Source organism: Heteronotia binoei, chromosome 17 (assembly GCF_032191835.1).
Source record: "Heteronotia binoei isolate CCM8104 ecotype False Entrance Well chromosome 17, APGP_CSIRO_Hbin_v1, whole genome shotgun sequence".
Lineage (NCBI taxonomy): Eukaryota > Metazoa > Chordata > Lepidosauria > Squamata > Gekkonidae > Heteronotia > Heteronotia binoei.
The window spans coordinates 7,680,893-7,699,189 of record NC_083239.1 but is presented as its reverse complement, the minus strand read 5'-3'; positions in this window follow the sequence as shown (position 1 = coordinate 7,699,189).

Here is an 18,297-nt window from a genome sequence, read left to right as displayed (position 1 = left end):
GAACTCGTGGGCATTCGATGAAATTGCTGAGCAGACAGGTTAAAACGGATAAAAGGAAGTACTTTTTCACCCAAAGGGTGATTAACATGTGGAATTCACTGCCACAGGAGGTGGTGGCGTCCACAAGCATAGCCACCTTCAAGAAGGGGTTAGATAAAAATATGGAGCAGAGGTCCATCAGTGGCTATTAGCCACAGTGTGTGTGTGTGTGTGTGTGTGTGTATGTGTATATATATATATATATATATATATATATATATATATATATATATATATATATATATATATATATATATATATTTGGCCGCTGTGTGACACAGAATGTTGGACTGGATGGGCCATTGGCCTGATCTAACATGGCTTCTCTTATGTTCTTATGTTCTTATGAGTAAGGAATCTTTCTTAATCCTCCCTTTGTAACAGGAGTGAGCTGCACATTCAGTTGAGTTAAGACAGCTCTAAAGTAAATTGGGATAGTTAGATAAAAAACATAGAAAGGCAGCAATTTTGGTGAAGGAATATATAAATTACAGAAGAGCAAACCTTGTGGGCACAAGACCATGTGCTCAAGTCATCCCTTTCTTGGATATTCTTTTGGATATAGGACTTAACAGCTGTGGGTTCCAGACCCTTAATAATGTCAGAATTTAGACCAGTTTGATACAGTTTTGTGTCAAGATCCTTGGACCAAGAGGATTTATGAGAATCTGCTTTTAATAAAGATAGGTACCCAGAGTTACTATAGATCACTTTAAGCTACGGATTGAGGGCCAGTTGCCAGGCTTTAGCCTCCAAAGATAGCTGATCCAATTCTGCTCATAAGGACACTCCAGCTACACAATTTGGAGTGTTGGTCAACTTACAAAGTAAGCAAAGTAGGAAGTCTAAGGATTCTTTGACTGATCAGATCCAAATTGCTGCTCTGAAAAGCAGAATAGAGACAGTTTTCACACTGAAAACTTGGATTTGTCCCAGGTCTATATTGTCCTCTGAGGTACCTAAAAAAGTTTAGGATGCCTTTGGTATCTAAAAAAGTTTAGGATGCCAGTACAAGGTCCTGCTTTCTTCAGCATGGCTTTTTGACAAGAGGACCATCGCAAGTTATATTCCCAGATACATAAATTCCTTCACTTGTTGCATTCTAATATTATCAATGGACCATCAGACAAAGGGACAATTCCTTTTCTTCTGAAAGAGCAGTACTTTGCATTTACCATAATTTCTAGATCTTCAGGATAACAGGAAATTGCAAATTTGGTCTCTGGAATCCAATGCGAGAGCTAGACAACAGAACTGTTATCATCAGCATATAATAAGAGTAGAATCTCTAGGCCAGCTTGACAGGGGGAGTGACAGTTTTTGTCACGGGAGTTGGATAAATCATTTAAGTATAAAATAAGGAACTGAGCTAGCAGGCACCTTCACCAAACTCCCTGGTCAATGGAAAAGCTTTTAGATAGACCTCCTTCTACAGTGTATCAGATTTGAGCACTCTGGCCAACATGAAGATTTCCTATCAACCATAGTAGTTACCTATCCATAGTGGATTTCCTTAATTTGTTCCAAAGTTTTTATCTTGAGGTGCTATCGAATGCTCCTTTAAGGTCCATAAAGGCTACATAAAGAACTCCTCCTGAAAGTTAAGTGTGTTTTTCAGCTAAATGGAAGAGAATCAGGTGTGCAGCCATGTTGGTTTTTGAGTCCAGTAAACACTCAATGGCTGTGCTGTGGAGGAGGTGGTCACAGAACCTACCAGGGGAGAGATGTATTATTATTATTAATTTTATTTATATCCCGCCCTCCCCGCCTAGGCAGGCTCAGGGCGGCTAACAAACATTCAATAAAACATGTTATAAATACACTAATTAAAATACATTAAGTGCATTAAAAATATAGACACATTAAAATTATAAAACAGCATAAAATTTTGTAGAAATGATTGCATTAGTTGGGAACAGTAACCATAATGTTATTGAGTTCAAAATCTGTATAAATAGGGAGTTGCCCAAAAAGACCAACACAACCACTTTTTAACTTTAAAGGGGATAACTTCTCTGAGATGAGGAGGCATGTGAAGAGGAAACTGAAAGGTAAAAAGGGTCAAAACCCTTGGGAAAGCTTGGAGACTATTTAAAACTACAATCCCAGAACCTCCGATAAAATATATACTGCAGGTTAGGAAAGGCACAAATAGGTATAGAAAAAAGCCTGCATAGTTAAAAGACTGGCTGTTTTGCTCAGTGATGAGGATCCTAAAATCACTCTAGCAATTGTAGTCCTTTTAGGCCTTGCATAAAAATAAATAAGTGTCTTCTCCAGCTCAAGATTTGTGAATCAATGCGCTTCTAAGGGTACAAAAGGAAAAGTTCAATGCATCATCAAGGACTTCCAACCTTTATTGGATAACGACAGTTCTCTTTCGCAAGTACTAGGGGGGAACCTTTTCTTGCATATAGACAGCCCTCCAGTCTCAAACAACTCACTCACAATAATGCAATATCTAATTTGAACATGGACACTGGTACCAGAGCTTGCAATAAAGCCAGATGTCAACTTTAATGCCACATACACTCAGATAACACAATCACTGGACCTAACAACATAAACTGCACCATCTCAGGCTTATTCACATGCTCTTCTAACACTGTATATGCCATTAAATGCCAAGAATGCCCTTCAGTTCTCTAGATAGGGCAAATAGGTCAAATCTTATGCCAAATAATAAATGAACACAAATCAGTCATCAAGAATCACCAGACTGAGAAACCTGTAGGAGAGCACTTCAGCCTTCTAGGACATTTAATGGGGGATCTCAGAGTAGCTGTTTTACTGCAAAGGGACTTCAGGAATAGACTGGAAAGGAAAATCACTGAATTACAACAATTGGAACAACCCTTCCAGGACTAAACAGGGATACTGGTTTCTTATCTCACTACATATGCTAAATTCGTTCAATCCTTACATCTGTGTTCTCACCAAGAAGGGCTATACACCCTCTTTATTTTAGTGTATTTCTTATTTAGAATAGTAGATTAGAAGAGCGATTGTAATGTAATGCAATGAATATTAGAATGGTACATTGGAGTCTGGTCTGGTAACAGAGGAGACATAACACCGCACTATAAATTACCCCACTTCAAAGAAAAAGATGCTATTAGTTAATCTCCATGCTTGAAAGGACACAGAGCATAACAACAAGGTCTCAGTCAATTACTCTTAGCACTCCACAGTTATGAGTGATACATTTACACATCTATCTCCAAATTTGACATATTTATCTGCTCCACTGGTTTTCCTTGGAATTAAACCAAAGCAATGGTGACCTTATAAACATAGCTTGCTATTCCTGTTTTGCATCTGTTAAAACATCTTCATTATGTTGTATGCTGATTTGCTGTTCAACCTCTGCCTTATATGTATGGACTGGTAAATTCCATTGTATCTGAGGAAGTGCATGCACACGAAAGCACATACTTTGCATAGCATTGTGTTGGTCTTAAAGGCGCCAATGGACTCAAATTGTTCTACTGCTTCAAACCAACATGGCTATCCACCTGGATCTGGATTTCTCCTTGTAACCCGCTTGAGCTAGAAAACTGAAAAGTCTTGGGGCGAAGACACAAAATTTTCTTCATTGAAGTATAAAAGGAGGAGGAGCAGAATATGATCATATTGGATTTATACCCCGCCCTTCACTTTGAATCTCAGAGCGGCTTAGAATCTCCTTTACCTTCCTGCCCCATAAGAGACATCCTTTGAGGTAGGTGGGGCTGAGAGAGCTCTCACGGAAGGACAGCTCTGCAAGAGCTATGGCTGACCCCAGGCCATTCCAGCAGCTGCAAGTGGAGGAGTGGGGAATCAAACCCGGTTCCCCCAGATAAAAGTCTGTGCACTTAATCACTACACCAAACTGGCTTCTTATTTTTCCAGCTCCAACTGATTAAAAGAAGGTCCGTGGGAACTGGTCAACTCAATTCTTGAGACTCTGTTGCTTTCCTTTATTAAATTCCTTTAAAGCTTCTCCGGGTTGACCTAGCAGTTTCTTTCCCCTCTGTGACTCAAAATATCTGTTGCTGCCACTTCTCTCTCACAAATTTGATTGATCACACTGTGTCTCGACTAGTTTTTGCTGACGGCAGCCAATTACTGCTTGCTTTTGAGCCAAGCTGAATGACATCTCAGGAGGAAGGGACGCCTGGCTGTTTCAGTTCATGGTTCAACAGCTTCCGTAGATCCACTGCCTCAGTTCAGCCATCACACAAAGCCAGGGTATAATTTAACCAGGGGTTAGTGTGATTGTCTGAACACGGGCAACTGAAATATAGTGGGTAACTCAAGCCTGGGTGCCTACCAGCTGAGTTGAGAGGCCCCTGCATCTGACTTGTAGGGCTTGGCTCGGCTCATTGCTACCAGCCTTGCTGATGTCCAATTCATTCTTGGAGCTCTGTTCTCCCTGGCCAGCATCACTGAGTTTCAACTTGCTCGGGGAGGGGGAGGGGGGAACGGTTTTAACTTCCCAGTCTGCCCCTGCAAATTTTGTGTTATGCGTGAACCAAGTTTGAGTCTTCCCGCTTCTCAGTTAATTTAGAATAGTGCTGACCTACGCTGGATTTTCCCATTTAGCATTTTGAAATCCTCTCGGTTTCACAGGGAGGCTCTCCCGATAGGGCAAAATAGCAGCAAGCGAGTGACATGGTCTGTATCAGCAAAACAACATAGTGCCGGACCCGGAAACTTGTACCCTTGTGCCGGACCCGGAAACTGCAGTTAGTGCAGAACACTGCTGCCCGGCTGTTATTAGGGCTCCCAAGACGGGAGCACATTCGGCCGGGGCTCCAGGGTCTGCACTGGCTGCCAGTAATATTCCGAGTCCGGTACAAGGTGTTGGTCATTACCTTTAAAGCCCTATATGGCCTAGGACCTGCCTACCTTAGGGACCGTCTCTCCCCACACGTTCCCCAGAGAGTACTACGCTCAGGTTCACAAAACCTGTTGGTAGTCCCCGGGCCAAAGGAGGCCCGTCTAAAATCCACCAGGGATCGGGCCTTCTCAATAACGGCACCTTATTGGTGGAACCAGCTGCTGGAAGAGGTGCGGGCCCTGCGGGATCTAGGGCAATTCCGCAGGGCCTGTAAGACAGTCCTCTTCCGGCAGGCCTATGACATTAACTGACAATGGAAAATATCTTGGATGGAACAAAATGTATCTATAGGCCGCCGGTTTTATTCTATCTTTTATTCTATCTTGTTTTTATTAATTTATGGTTTAATTGTATTTTTAAATGTTTTAAACTGAAGTTGTTTGATTTATTATGTTGTAAGCCGCCCTGAGACACTTAGGTGAGAAGGGCGGGGTATAAATCTTAATATAAATAAATAAATAAATATAGTGGGGTTAAAAAATAAATCCCAGCGGGCAGCTGTATCGCTCTGAAGCAACGAATTGACTCCAGTGGCACCTATAAAACCAGCAAAGTTTTATTCCAAGTATGAGATTTTGTGTGCATGCGCACTTCTTCAGATATGTTGAAATGGAAGACAACCAAACTTATACAGACAGGAAATTTGCTGTTCAGCCTCTTCTTATAAGTTTGAATGGTTTTCTTCCATTTCATTATATCTGAAGAAGTGTGCGTGTGCACGAAAGCTCATGCCTTGAATGAAACTTTGTTGGTCTTAAAGGTGCCACTGCACTCTATTATAGCGGGATTAAAACAATGAACAATTTCACTACAACCATCCCAACAGATGCTATTAATTTTTTTTAAAGCGGGAGACCCCATCCCAAGTCTGCTGTTGCATCTGGTTTGAACATCAAATCTGTGCTAAATCGGATTCCAAAAGCACATCTCTCTCTCTCTCTCTCTCTCTCGGCTTGACTTCGCGAACGAAGATTTAAGAAGGGTGCAGTAGTCCACGTCTGCTGCAGGCTCGCTGGTGGCTGACAAGACCAATGCGGGACAGGCAGGTCCGGCCACAGTGGCTGCAGGGAAAAGTCTGATTTGGGGTTGGTGCTGTAGCAGTGCGATTCTTCCTCGATCTCCTTTTGTCCTCAAGACCAGCTATGCGTGCGTTCTCAAAGGAAGAGACAGCCTGGTGGCAGAAAAAGCTGACTTTTGCTGTCTCGATGGATGTGTCCAGTTGGCAGTGTTTGCATTATTTCACACTGCTACTGACGAAGGAAAACAGAGTGGCCAAAAATCCAATGTTTCCGGAGCAACATTAAGCCTAGTTGGCTGAATCAATGTGAAAACTATCCCCGGGCCGAAAGAGGTAAAACTACAGAGTACCCCTGCTCAGGCCTTCTCTGTTGTGGCTCCACAACTATGGAACCAGCTTCTGGAAGATATGCGGGCCCTGCGGGATTTTGAACAGTTCCGCAAAGCCTGCAAGACCATCCTTTTTCGGATGGCCTACACCGACTAAAGAGAGAGACTGCTAAGTAAGCTTACCATCTATTGTAATAGCACCAGCATATTAATTTTATCAATTTTAGAATTTTAATTAAATTGTTAAATTAGTCTTTGTTTTAATATTATTGTATAACGACTTATGTTGTTAGCCGCCCTGAGCCTGCTCCGGCGGGGAGGGCGGGATATAAATAAAATGATAATGATGATGATGAAAACACAATACTACAGTATATAGATTTTCACATTTTAAAAGCCTAGGCATCATATTATTTGTAGTTTGAGGGTCGGTTATCACCAATATCCAGGCAATACACATCCACATATATCCTTATCCAAATTTCCTGGTGATATGCTAGAGATCCTAAATTACTGCCTGACTTCTGTGATTAAACGGCTAAGTGAATAAATTGAAATTCTGGAAAGACAGAAGTAATGCTGGTTGGGAAAAGTGGAGGTCTTGAAGGACATTGTGTTGTCCACTTTTGATGGGGTCCAGCTGATAGTCGCTGACTCAGTTAAGAGCAGCGAAGCTATACTGGATCTAGCATTACTGCTAGATAAATCAATTAGAGCAGCTGCAAAAAAATGCTTTCTTCCAACTGAGCCTAGCGTGGAAGGTGGCCTCCTATCGATACATATGATCTGGCCACCTAGAACAATGCCATAGGAACATCAGTATTAGACTACTGTAATGCACCATACACAGGTCTCCCTTGGAAACTCGTTGGTGTCACTGCTTGGTTGTCATTGGGAGCCAAATGGGGCATTCATATTACTCCCATTCTGCAGTCGCTCCATTAGCTGCTCATAGGCTTCCCAACCCTCCCGCCCTGGCGGGGGAGTCCCGAATTTTCAGCCTCCTCCCCCGCTCTTAAAAAATCTGGGGGCGGGGGGAGAGAGAATATACCTGTAGGCATCATGTTGTTTTACAGCTTGGGATCCGTTTTAAAAATGTGTCCCTTTAAGGCTGCACAGGAAACAGGAACGGCCCCTCCCTTTCTTTTCCTGTGCAGCTTGCTTTCGCTTTCACAGCGAGCAAATTCTGCTGGAAGAAGACCAAGTACGGTAAGTATTTGTGCGTGTGTGTGTGTGAGAGAGAGAGGGAGGGGGGATTCCCTGGTATGGAGCCCCCCCCCCTTTAGAAAGTGTGTGGGGGGGGAATGTCTACTAGGCACTCTATTATTCCCTGTGGAGAACGATTCCCATAGAGAATAATAGGGAATTGATCCATGGGTATTGGGGGTTCTGGGGGGGCTATTTTTTGAGGTAGAGGCACCAGATTTTTAGTATAGCAGCTAGTGCCTCTCCCCAAAATACCCCCAAGTTTCAAAAATATTGGACCAGGGGGTCCAATTCTATGAGCCCCAAAAGATGGTGCCCCTATCCTTAATTATTTCCTATGGAAGAAAGGCATTTTAAAAGGCGTGCTGCCCCTTTAAATGTGATGGCCAGAACTCCCTTGGAGTTCAATTATGCTTGTCACATCCTTGTTCCTGGCTCCACCCCCAATGTCTCCTGGCTCCACCCCCAAAGTCTCCTGGCTCCGCCCCCAAAGTCCCCAGATTTTTCTTTAACTGGACTTGGCAACCCTAGCTGCTCACCAATTTCCTGGGTTCAATTTAACATACTGGCCATTACATACAAAGCTCTCCACGGCCTTGGTCCCTCATATCTCCCTCTATACTCCACCATAGCACTTCGCTCTCTTGAGCAGTACCTTCTATGATACCACCCTGCAAATGGACAAAATCAACAACTGCCTGTACGTGTGCATTCTCTGTAATGATCTCCCTGATGGCATCAGGATAGGGTACCAGGTCCCTCCCCCCAACCACTGGCACAGGATTGCCAGATCCAGGATGGGAGACTCCTGGAGATTTGGGGATGGAGCCTGGGAAGGACAGGGATACAATGGGGTATAATGCCATAGATTCCATCCTCCAAAGCTTCCATTTTCTCCAGGGGAACCGATCTCTGTATTCTGGAGATGAGCTGTAATTCCAGGGGATCCCTTCCAGTTCAATTTCTTGTTTTTACTTTTCACATTGATTAAATCTTAGGCCTACATTATGGGTGGAGAGAGAAACAGCTGGTGTTTCATTAGAAAGTTAGGAAGTCACCTTTTGTGCCTTTGGATTAACACTTCAGAAACCAAAACATCAGGCCTCAGATTCAGTGGGAGCTCACGGGAGCGCAGCTCCTGAACCTTTCGGAGAATTCCAGCTCCTCCTCCTGAGAGTTCCACCTCCTTGTCCATTGCATCGTATGTGCAGCTGCATAACGATCCCTGGATGAGCTCCACCACCTATTTTTCTGCAAAATGATCCCTGCAAAACATCAATTGTTTATCAGGATGGCACTACGGGTGCCAGTGTCTTCCTGCTTCACGACACCCCTGTAATTCATGCTGTGATTTATACTCTATACAGGGGTGGGAAAAATAGGTCCTAGATAACACCCCATCGCTCATAAAATAGTCATCCCCTCAGCTGTCTGTTATAACATGGTCATGTGAACAAAACTTCAAAGGCCTGTGTTAGCTGCAGCCCCTACCCCATCGCTGATGCAAATTTCAAACCTTTAAGAGGCTAAGCATTTCTGTTGTTAGTTGAGCACTTGATTCAACTGTCCTTAAGCATGACTGGTTTACGAAGACTTGAAATGATTGCCTGTATTTACTCCAGAAGTAGCACCCTGTAACTATGTCTTAGAATATAACTGTGTAGTTAGAACCCTAACTGGTCACTCTTTTATTTTCACCAATGTATCACCATTAAGTTCTTTTGAAGATATTCTGCATTCTTTAATAAATACCTTTTGATTATACTGGATGTTCTGTACTTCAGAGGTTGCAATCTAAGTTCAGTGTCTTCGATTAAAACGGCAGTGGCCAAACTTGCTTAATGTAAGAGCCACATAGAATAAGCATCAGATGTTTGAGAGCTGCAAGACATGAATGTCAGATGTCTGAGAGAAGGAAGGAAGGAAGGAAGGAAGGAAGGAAGGAAGGAAGGAAGGAAGGAAGGAAGGGGTGAACAGAAAACAACTTTAACTTTAAATTCATTTCCAAGCCGCCAGCTTGGCTTGGAGAAGTGCAGCGGTTAGAATTTCGCACTAGGATCAAATCTCCTCTGAGAGTCAGTTTGGTATAGTGGTGTACGCAGACTCTTGTTTGGGAGAACCGGGTTTGATTCCTCACTCCTCCACATGCACCTGCTGGAATGACCTTGGATCAGTCATAAATCTGCCAGAGCTATACTGGAAAGAGCAGTTTCTGCCAGAGCTTTCAGCCTCACCTACCTCACAGGGTGTCTGTTGTGGGGAGGGGAACGCTAAGGAGATTGTAAGCTGCTCTGAGACGCCTTCAGGTAGTGAAGGGTGGGATATAAATCCAATCTCCTCCTCTTCTTCTCTCGGCCATGAAAGTTTGATTAATATCATTAAATTAGTCACTCAGCCTACTCTACCTCACAGGATTGTCACTGAGGGCTAAAGCAGAGGAGAAAACAATGCTGTAAACCAAAGATGTCAAATATTCATCCCTTGAGCCACACCCATCCTGCCCAAGGCTTTAATCAGGCCTGTAGCGCTCTTTTCTCTCCCCTCCTCCCCCTCCTGTCCTCACTATTTGAAGCTGCAAGGCTGCCAAAGTTCCCTGCTCATTCAATTCCCTGTTCTTTCTGCCTTGTCTTTGCTGGCTGCAGCGTGAAGCAAAGCTGCAAGGAAAATGTGGAATGGATTTTCTATTAAGATGTTTGTGCCCAGATAGATAGGACCCAGAGACCTTAATGGAAAACCCATTCCACGATTTCCTTGTTACTTTGTGCTGCAATGTGTTTCAGTGGAGTGGAGATAGTTTCACTTTCAGCATTCCTATAGCCAGCTGGAAAAACTAATGCTTCCTGGAGTTGCGTCCTTGCAAATAAAGGATTGATGCTCTGACCCAGCTTGTCTCTGCTGATTGGACCTGACCTAGTGAGTACTCTAATTGGGGACTCACAGCTAAAGGGGGATATTACACTGGAGAGCCACTGCCAATCTGAGTAGACCCCCGGGGCCAGGAGGAAAAGTTTGCAGTGCCATTTCATTGTTTTCCCAGTCTCAGAGCATTTTATATTTTTAGTTTCTGCTGTGATCCTTGTGCTTTTTCTTGATGTTTAATTTTAAAAAATTGCATTGCCGATCCTACAATTCCACCACCCTTCCCTTTTAAACAAAATATTAAAATACAACGTTAAAATAATATCTTTGTGTTTGTATCCTTTATAAAGTTTATATGTCTGCTACCTCACATTACACATGGCCCGGTTGCACAAAATCCCATTTGTCAGATCATCAGGCCCTCCTAATAAATGAGTTTGACACCCACTTTGTGTTCCCATCAAGGATAACAGGCTATAAATAAATGCCATCTAAATTGGATTAGCAGATTCAGACCTCAAGATGTTGACCAGGAGGCAATTATCCATCTGTTCCTCCATAGGTGGATAAAGGGCCTGGCTATATTTCAGGCATGTTTTAGTCTCCCATCCCTCTGCCCCTTGTTTCCCAACCCGCAGAAGAATCATAATTGAAATCTGACCTTTGTTTTTACATCTCAGCAGAGTTGCACAGCTGGGAGCTCTTGCTTCTTTAGACACTCTCCTCCTGCTGCTATCGTTCAGCAGAAGAAAACGCCACCCAGGCAAGAAGTTGTACGTTGCCTCATCAAGGGCTCCGAAGTTCCCTCTATATGCTGGACAGGGCAGAGTTCACCAAGGCTTTCGACGTCCTTCAAAAGGCACTCTCCTGACTGACTTGGCAGCCGTCTTGCTTCCGGCAGAGCTGACCCTTTTGCAGCAATTTATAATCGAGTCGAAAAGGGCTTTAAAAAAAAAAAAAGCTGTTTAAAAACCAAATGCTTTTAAATTGGAAAAATGTCATCCATCTTGAAGGCCCTCTAACACCCCCCCCCCTTCCAGAGATAGCAGGTCTCAAAGCCTAAGTGACTGATTCGCAAGGAATGATCAAAGTAGAACGCGGCATCTTCACAACACCTTGGAGTGTCCCTTGGAGATATAACTAAGGGGCTGGAGGCAAGGTTACCAACCTGCAGGTGGAACCTGGAGGATTCCTGAAATGACAGCTAATCTCCAGTCTGCAGAAATGAGATCCTCTGAAGAAACTGGCTGCTTCACATGACATCCATGTTGAGCACCCTTCCGTCCCCCAATTTCTCCCTTCCCAGGCACTGATGGGAACTGAAAACTGTTGACATTGTTTCCCTGTCCTCTGTTTTATCCTCACAACAACCTTGTGAGCAGTGTTCCCTCTAAACTGAGTTAGCATAAACTAGTTCGCAGATTTTTAGCCTCTAGGGTTGCCAAGTCCAATTCAAGAAATATCTGGGGACTTTGGGGGTGGAGCCAGGAGACTTTGGGGGGGTGGAGCCAAGATCAAGGCTGTGACAAGCATCATTGCACTCCAAAGGGAGTTCTGGCCCTCACATTTAAAGGGACGGCACACCTTTTCAATGCCTTCCTTCCATAGGAAATAGTGAAGGATAGGGGCACCTTCTTTTGGGGCTCATAGAATTGGATCCCCTGGTCCAATCCTTTTGAAACTTGGGGGGGTATTTTGGGGAGAGGCACTAGATGCTCTACTGAAAATTTGGTGCCTCTACCCCAAAAAACAGCCCCTCCAGAGCCCCAGATATCCGCAGATCAATTCTCCATGATTTTCTATGGGAATAAATCTCCATAGGGAATAAGAGTTCCCAGCATTCATTTCCCTCCCCTCCCCCCCCCTGCTTTCTAACGACCCTGAAGCGGGGGGAGGGCCTCCAAACCGGGGGATCCCCTGCCCCCACCTGGGGATTGGCAACCCTATTAGCCTCCAGCTCACACATTTTTGTTTTAGCTCAGGAAAAATGGCCCCAGAGCACAATAATTTATGCAGGGACTCACAACTTTAATGCCAGTAGTTCACAAAGTAGAATTTTTGCTCACAAGACTCTGCAGCTTAGAGGGAACATTGCATGAAGTAGGCTGAGATGAGTCCGGAGTCATGTTCACAAGTGACAGTGAACGCATGTACAGTCTGTGCACAGCGGACACTCGCTTTTATACGTGTGTTGAGTAGTTCTCTAGTTAGATCCAACACATGTACAGCTGAGCATGTGATTGACGCCTCACATTTATCCAGGTTCCTAATTTAATTTGTAAAGTGAATGCTTGTTGGCTCTTTCTTACAGAGAAATGTACACAGAGTCAGCCCTGCCTCTAGGCAAACTAGGTGATAGGGCCTTCTGGGACACCAAATTGAATAAGATGAAGAAGATATTGGATTTATAGCCCGCCCTTCACTTTGAGTCTCAGAGCAATTTACAATCTCCTTCACCTTCTTCCCCCACAACAGACACCTTGTGTGGTAGGTGGAGCTGAGAGAGCTCTCACAGAAGCTGCCCTTTCAAGGACAGCTATGTGGAACTATGGCTGACCCGAGGCCATTTCAAGTGGAGGAGTGGGGAATCAAACCTGGTTCTCCCAGATAAGAGTCCATACACTTAACCACTACACCAAACTGGGCACCCCCCCCCCCCCCGCATGACTCAATGACCTGGGCTATCCAAGTCCAGGAGCAATTTCAAGTTTTGTGCTTTTCATTTCCCCCGCAATCCATCTAATTTTTGAAAACTGGTTATCAGTTTGGAGGGAGGCGCCGGAACTTTGCTTTGCCTAGGGAGCTAGATAGTCTAGGGCCAGTCCTGTCAGAAGAACCTAGGGTTGCCAAAGTTCTTGGCAACACATACATGCACGCTGAAGACGTGTCTATTGTAACATGAACAGGATGTACAGTGTACACGTGTTTTTTCTTTGCAGTGTGTTGAATAATACTCATATGACAGTCATTACATGTATAGCTGTATGTGTGATACAAACCACACATTTTTCCAGGTTCTTCTAGGGTTGCCAATCCCCAGGTGGGGGCATGGGATCCCCCGGTTTGGAGGCCCTCCCCCCGCTTCAGGGTTGTCAGAAAGCGGGGGAGGGGAGGGAAATGTCTGCTGGGAACTCTGTTATTCCCTATGGAGATTTATTCTCATAGAAAATCATGGAGAATTGAGCTGCGGGTATCTGGGGGTTTGGGGGGGCTGTTTTTTGGGGTAGAGGCAACAAATTTTCAGTATAGCATTTAGTGCCTCCCCCCAAAATACCTATCAAGTTTCAAAAATATTGGACTAGGGGGTCCATTTCTATGAGCCCCAAAAGAAGGTGCCCCTATCCTTCATTATTTCCTGTGGAAGGAAGGAATTGAAAAGGTGTGCCGTCCCTTTCAATGTGATGGCCAGAACTCCCTTTGGAGTTCAGTGATGCTTGTCACAGCCTTGATTTTGGCTTCACCCCTAATATCTCCTGGCTCCACTCCCAAAGTCTCCTGGCTCCACCCCCAAGGTCCCCAGATATTTCTTGAATTGGACATGGCAACCCTAGGTTCTTCTGATCCCTAGTTTCATTGTAAACTGAAAGCTTGTTGGTTCTTTCTTACAGATTATTCACATACAGGCAGGATATGTGTGTGTTTACTGTGATGTGAACTGGGTTTATGAGTGGCCCAAGGTCATCCAGCCAACTTCCATGGCAGAGTAGGAATTCAAAACCAGGTTTCAAAGATCCTATTCTGATACTTTAGCCGCTAAACCAGATTGGTGATTAGGGGACTTGATTAAGATGGCAGAAACATGGCTTCAAATCCTGTACAGAACATGCAACAGCTCCCCAGGACAGCCTCAGATTAACAAAAGAGCTCTCAGTGGAATTGTTCAGGGGGGGCATTTTTATTAGTGTTGTATTTCATTGCACGGGTTGGTCCTAAATGGTTGACCCTATTGTGTTGGTCTTACATTGTTCTCTAATTTTTGTGATCCAGCTGTTTTCTGGTTTATGGCAGGTTTTATACTGTTTTTCTTTATTGCATTTTTAAAATTTGGTAATCTGCCTTGAATCTCAGCAAGAAAGGTGGGCTATAAATAAATAAATGAATACAAGGTTATCTATCACTGAAAATATTTTTATGCTGCCTTTCCAGGCAGTTTAGCGTCCCCAAGGCTGCAAACAATTAAAAAAAAATTTAAAAGCTTTAAAAATACATACTATAAAACAACTAAAAAAACTGCAATTAAACAAAACAGAGGAAGGAGTCAATAAGTGAACGCCAGCTGTTGGAAGGCAGTGACAGAGGGAGGCAGAATATAATTTGGTGCCATGACCACGAAGGCCCTTTCTCTTGTTGCTGTCTGTCTTGCATCACCTGGAGGAGCCGTTCAGATAGGTTCATATAAGAACAGGCTTGCGATTGCTGCAATTTTGCAAAACGGGCTGATTTTTTAAAAAAAGAAGCTCCACAGTAGCCAATTCGGGGCTGCCTCTGAGCCCCTATGGGGAATGGGGAATGGGCGGGATATAAATCTCTCTCGGCTTGACTTCACCAACGAAGATTTAAGAAGGGTGCAGTAGTCCACGTCTGCTGCAGGCTCGCTGGTGGCTGACAAGCCCAATGCGGGACAGGCAGATCCGGCCACGGTGGCTGCAGGGAAAAGTCTGATTTGGGGTTGGTGCTGTAGCAGTGCGATTCTTCCTCAATCTCCTTTTGTCCTCAAGACCAGCTATGCGTGCGTTCTCAAAGGAAGAGACAGCTTGGTGGATGGTGTGCCTCCATGCTTTGCGATCTGAGGCTAGGTCAGACCACTGATGATGGTTAATGCAACAGGTACCAAGGGCTTCAAGGAGTCCTTGTACCTCTTTGGTGCCCCTCGATGGCCAGTGGAAAGTTCGCCATACAGGGCAATCTTGGGAAAGCGGTGGTTTTCCATCCTGGAGATATGCCCTGCCCTGCCCAGCGCAGCTGCGTCTTCAACAGCAATGCCTCGATGCTTGTAACCTCCGCCCGCTTGAGGACTTCAGTGTTGGTCACAAAGTCACTCCAGTGGATGTTGAGGATGGTGCGAAGGCAGCGCTGATGAAAGCGCTCAAGGAGTCGCAGGTGATGACGGCAGGGAGGGGGAGATTTTAGGCAATCTGAAATGCCCTCTATCAGAGTAAGTCTCTCTGCATTGGATTGGACCGTCCGCTTTGAAGCGGGCATTCCTTCCCAAAGGGCACAGAACTATGGAGCTGGGCTAAGGATCATTTGGCATGGTTTTAGGCTGCCCCAACTGACAAACACGGATGTACTTCTGAGTCGACAAGAAGAAGTGTTGCACTAGGACCTGCTCTTGTTGCATTCCTGAGGGGACCCTTCTGGATGCTGCTGCATTCAAAGACCCCTCTTCCTCCCCACCCAAGGGTGTGGCGGGGGGATGCCCGTGTATCTGGAAGATGTTGGTGGGCTGAGAAAACCAGGCGACCCCACCTCCTGGGAGAGCCAGGGAGAGCAGCAGAGAGAAATGAGAAGCTGAGCTTGGCTCAAATGGGAGTAGGGTTGCCAATCCCCAGCTGGGGGCAGGGGATCCCCAGGTTTGGAGCCCCCCCCCCCCGCTTCAGGGTCGTTAGAAAGCGAGGGAGGGGAGGGAAATGTCTGCTGGGAACTCTATTATTCCCTATGGAGATTTATTCCCATAGAAAATCATGGAGAATTGATCTGCGGGTATCTGGGGCTCTGGAGGGGCTGTTTTGGGGGGTAGAGGCACCAAATTTTCAGTAGAGCATCTAGTGCCTCTCCCCCAAATACCCCCCAACTTTCAAAAGGATTGGATCAGGGGATCCAATTCTATGAGCCCCAAAAGAAGGTGCCCCTATCCTTCACTATTTCCTACGGAAGGAAGGCATTGAAAAGGCGCGCCGTCCCTTTCAATGCGAGGGCCAGAACTCCCTTTGGAGTGCAATGACGCTTGTCGCAGCCTTGATCTTGGCTCCACCCCTAATGTCTCCTGGCTCCGCCCCCCAAAGTCTCCCGGCTCCACCCCCAAAGTCCCCAGCTATTTCTTGAATTGGAACTCGGCAACCCTAGATGGGAGCGGGGGGGGCTTGCTTCGCATGCTCCTGGTTGTTCTCCCGGGGACTACTTTGTGCCTGTGTGCTGGGAGGGCGGGCTGCAAAGGCTGGCCGGAAAGCAGGGCTGCATTTCCGTTCTGTCTCTCTCTCTCTTTCGGATTCCGGCGGGGGCGTCTTCCCATTCCGCAGGTCATGCGCGGTGCTCTTCCCACCAATCCAACGAAGAGGGAGGGAGTCCGCCGTAGGGAAGGTGCTGCCTGCAGCGGTGGGAATTCAGGGGCTGCGTCTTGTGAGCGCCTCCCTCCCAACAGGCTTGCCTCTTCCCAGCCTCTGCGCTTGACGCTCGAGGTGGCGAAAGGGCGCCGCGCTCTCTGGCCTGCGTTTTGGGGGGTGACTGACTGCAGCCGGGAAGGGCAGGGCAGGGATGGAGCTGAGCAAGAGAGAGCGCCCAGTCTCCCCTGGATGGTGCGGTCTCGTTTGGAGTACTGGGGGCAGTTCTGGTCGCCGCACCTCAAAAAGGATGTTATAGCATTGGAGAAAGTCCAGAAAAAAGGGCAACTAGAACGGTTAAAGGGCTGGGACACTAGGAAGAAAGGCTGAAACGCTTGGGGCTCTTTAGCTTGGACTGCGGGGTGACATGAGAGAGGTTGACAAGATTATGCATGGGATGGAGAAGGTAGAGGAAGAAGTCCTTTTCTCCCTTTCTCGCAATGCAAGAACTCGTGGGCATTCGATGAAATTGCTGAGCAGACGGGTTAGAACGGATAAAAGGAAGTCCTTCTTCACCCAAAGGGTGATTAACATGTGGAATTCACTGCCACAGGAGGTGGTGGCGGCCACAAGCATAGCCACCTCCAAGAGGGGGTTAGATAAAAATATGGAGCAGAGGTCCATCAGTGGCTATTAGCCACAGTGTGTGTGTGTGTGTGTGCATATATATATAATTTTTTTTCCATTGTGTGACACAGAGTGTTGGACTGGATGGGCCATTGGCCTGATCCAGCATGGCTTCTCTTATGTTCTTATGTGACACAGAGTGTTGGACTGGATGGGCCATTGGCCTGATCCAGCATGGCTTCTCTTATGTTCTTATGTGACACAGAGTGTTGGACTGGATGGGCCATTGGCCTGATCCAGCATGGCTTCTCTTATGTTCTTATGTGACACAGAGTGTTGGACCGGATGGGCCACTGGCCTGATCCAACATGGCTTCTCTTATGTTCTTATGTAACACAGAGTGTTGGACTGGATGGGCCACTGGCCTGATCCAACATGGCTTCTCTTATGTTCTTATGTGACACAGAGTGTTGGACTGGATGGGCCACTGGCCTGATCCAACATGGCTTCTCTTATGTTCTTATGTGACCCAGAGTGTTGGACCGGATGGGCCATTGGCCTGATCCAACATGACTTCTCTTATGTTCTTATGAATAGGTAATACTGACTAGCACTTGAACCAAAGTGCCCAGCTGATATTATAATGGTATCCTGTTTAATGGTGCATTAGGTGCCATGTCCATCAGAAAAACAGCAAAGACAGGCCACCCCTTTATAAGGGAGGAGTTCCTACATATGGGAGGGTCTCTGAGAAAGTTTCAGAAGGCTTGAGATGCTGAGGGAGCAGAGAAGGAAAAGAGCAGTGTGTGTGTGTGTGTGTGTGTGTGTGTGTGTGCGTGCGCTGAGTGACCTGTCCAAGCCTCAGAGGACATGTAGAGCCCTGTATGGGAGATTTGTTTTAGTCCCCTTTGCCCCTCCTTGGTTCCTTGATGCCCCTCCCCCCCAATTTATAATCTTCTGATGTAGTTTTGTTTGGTCTATCATGGGACAAAGTTTTATACACACACACACACACACATTTCCCCTTAATGGAGCAGTATTGCAGATTCTGATGAATCATTTCTTCCCTCAGCAGGA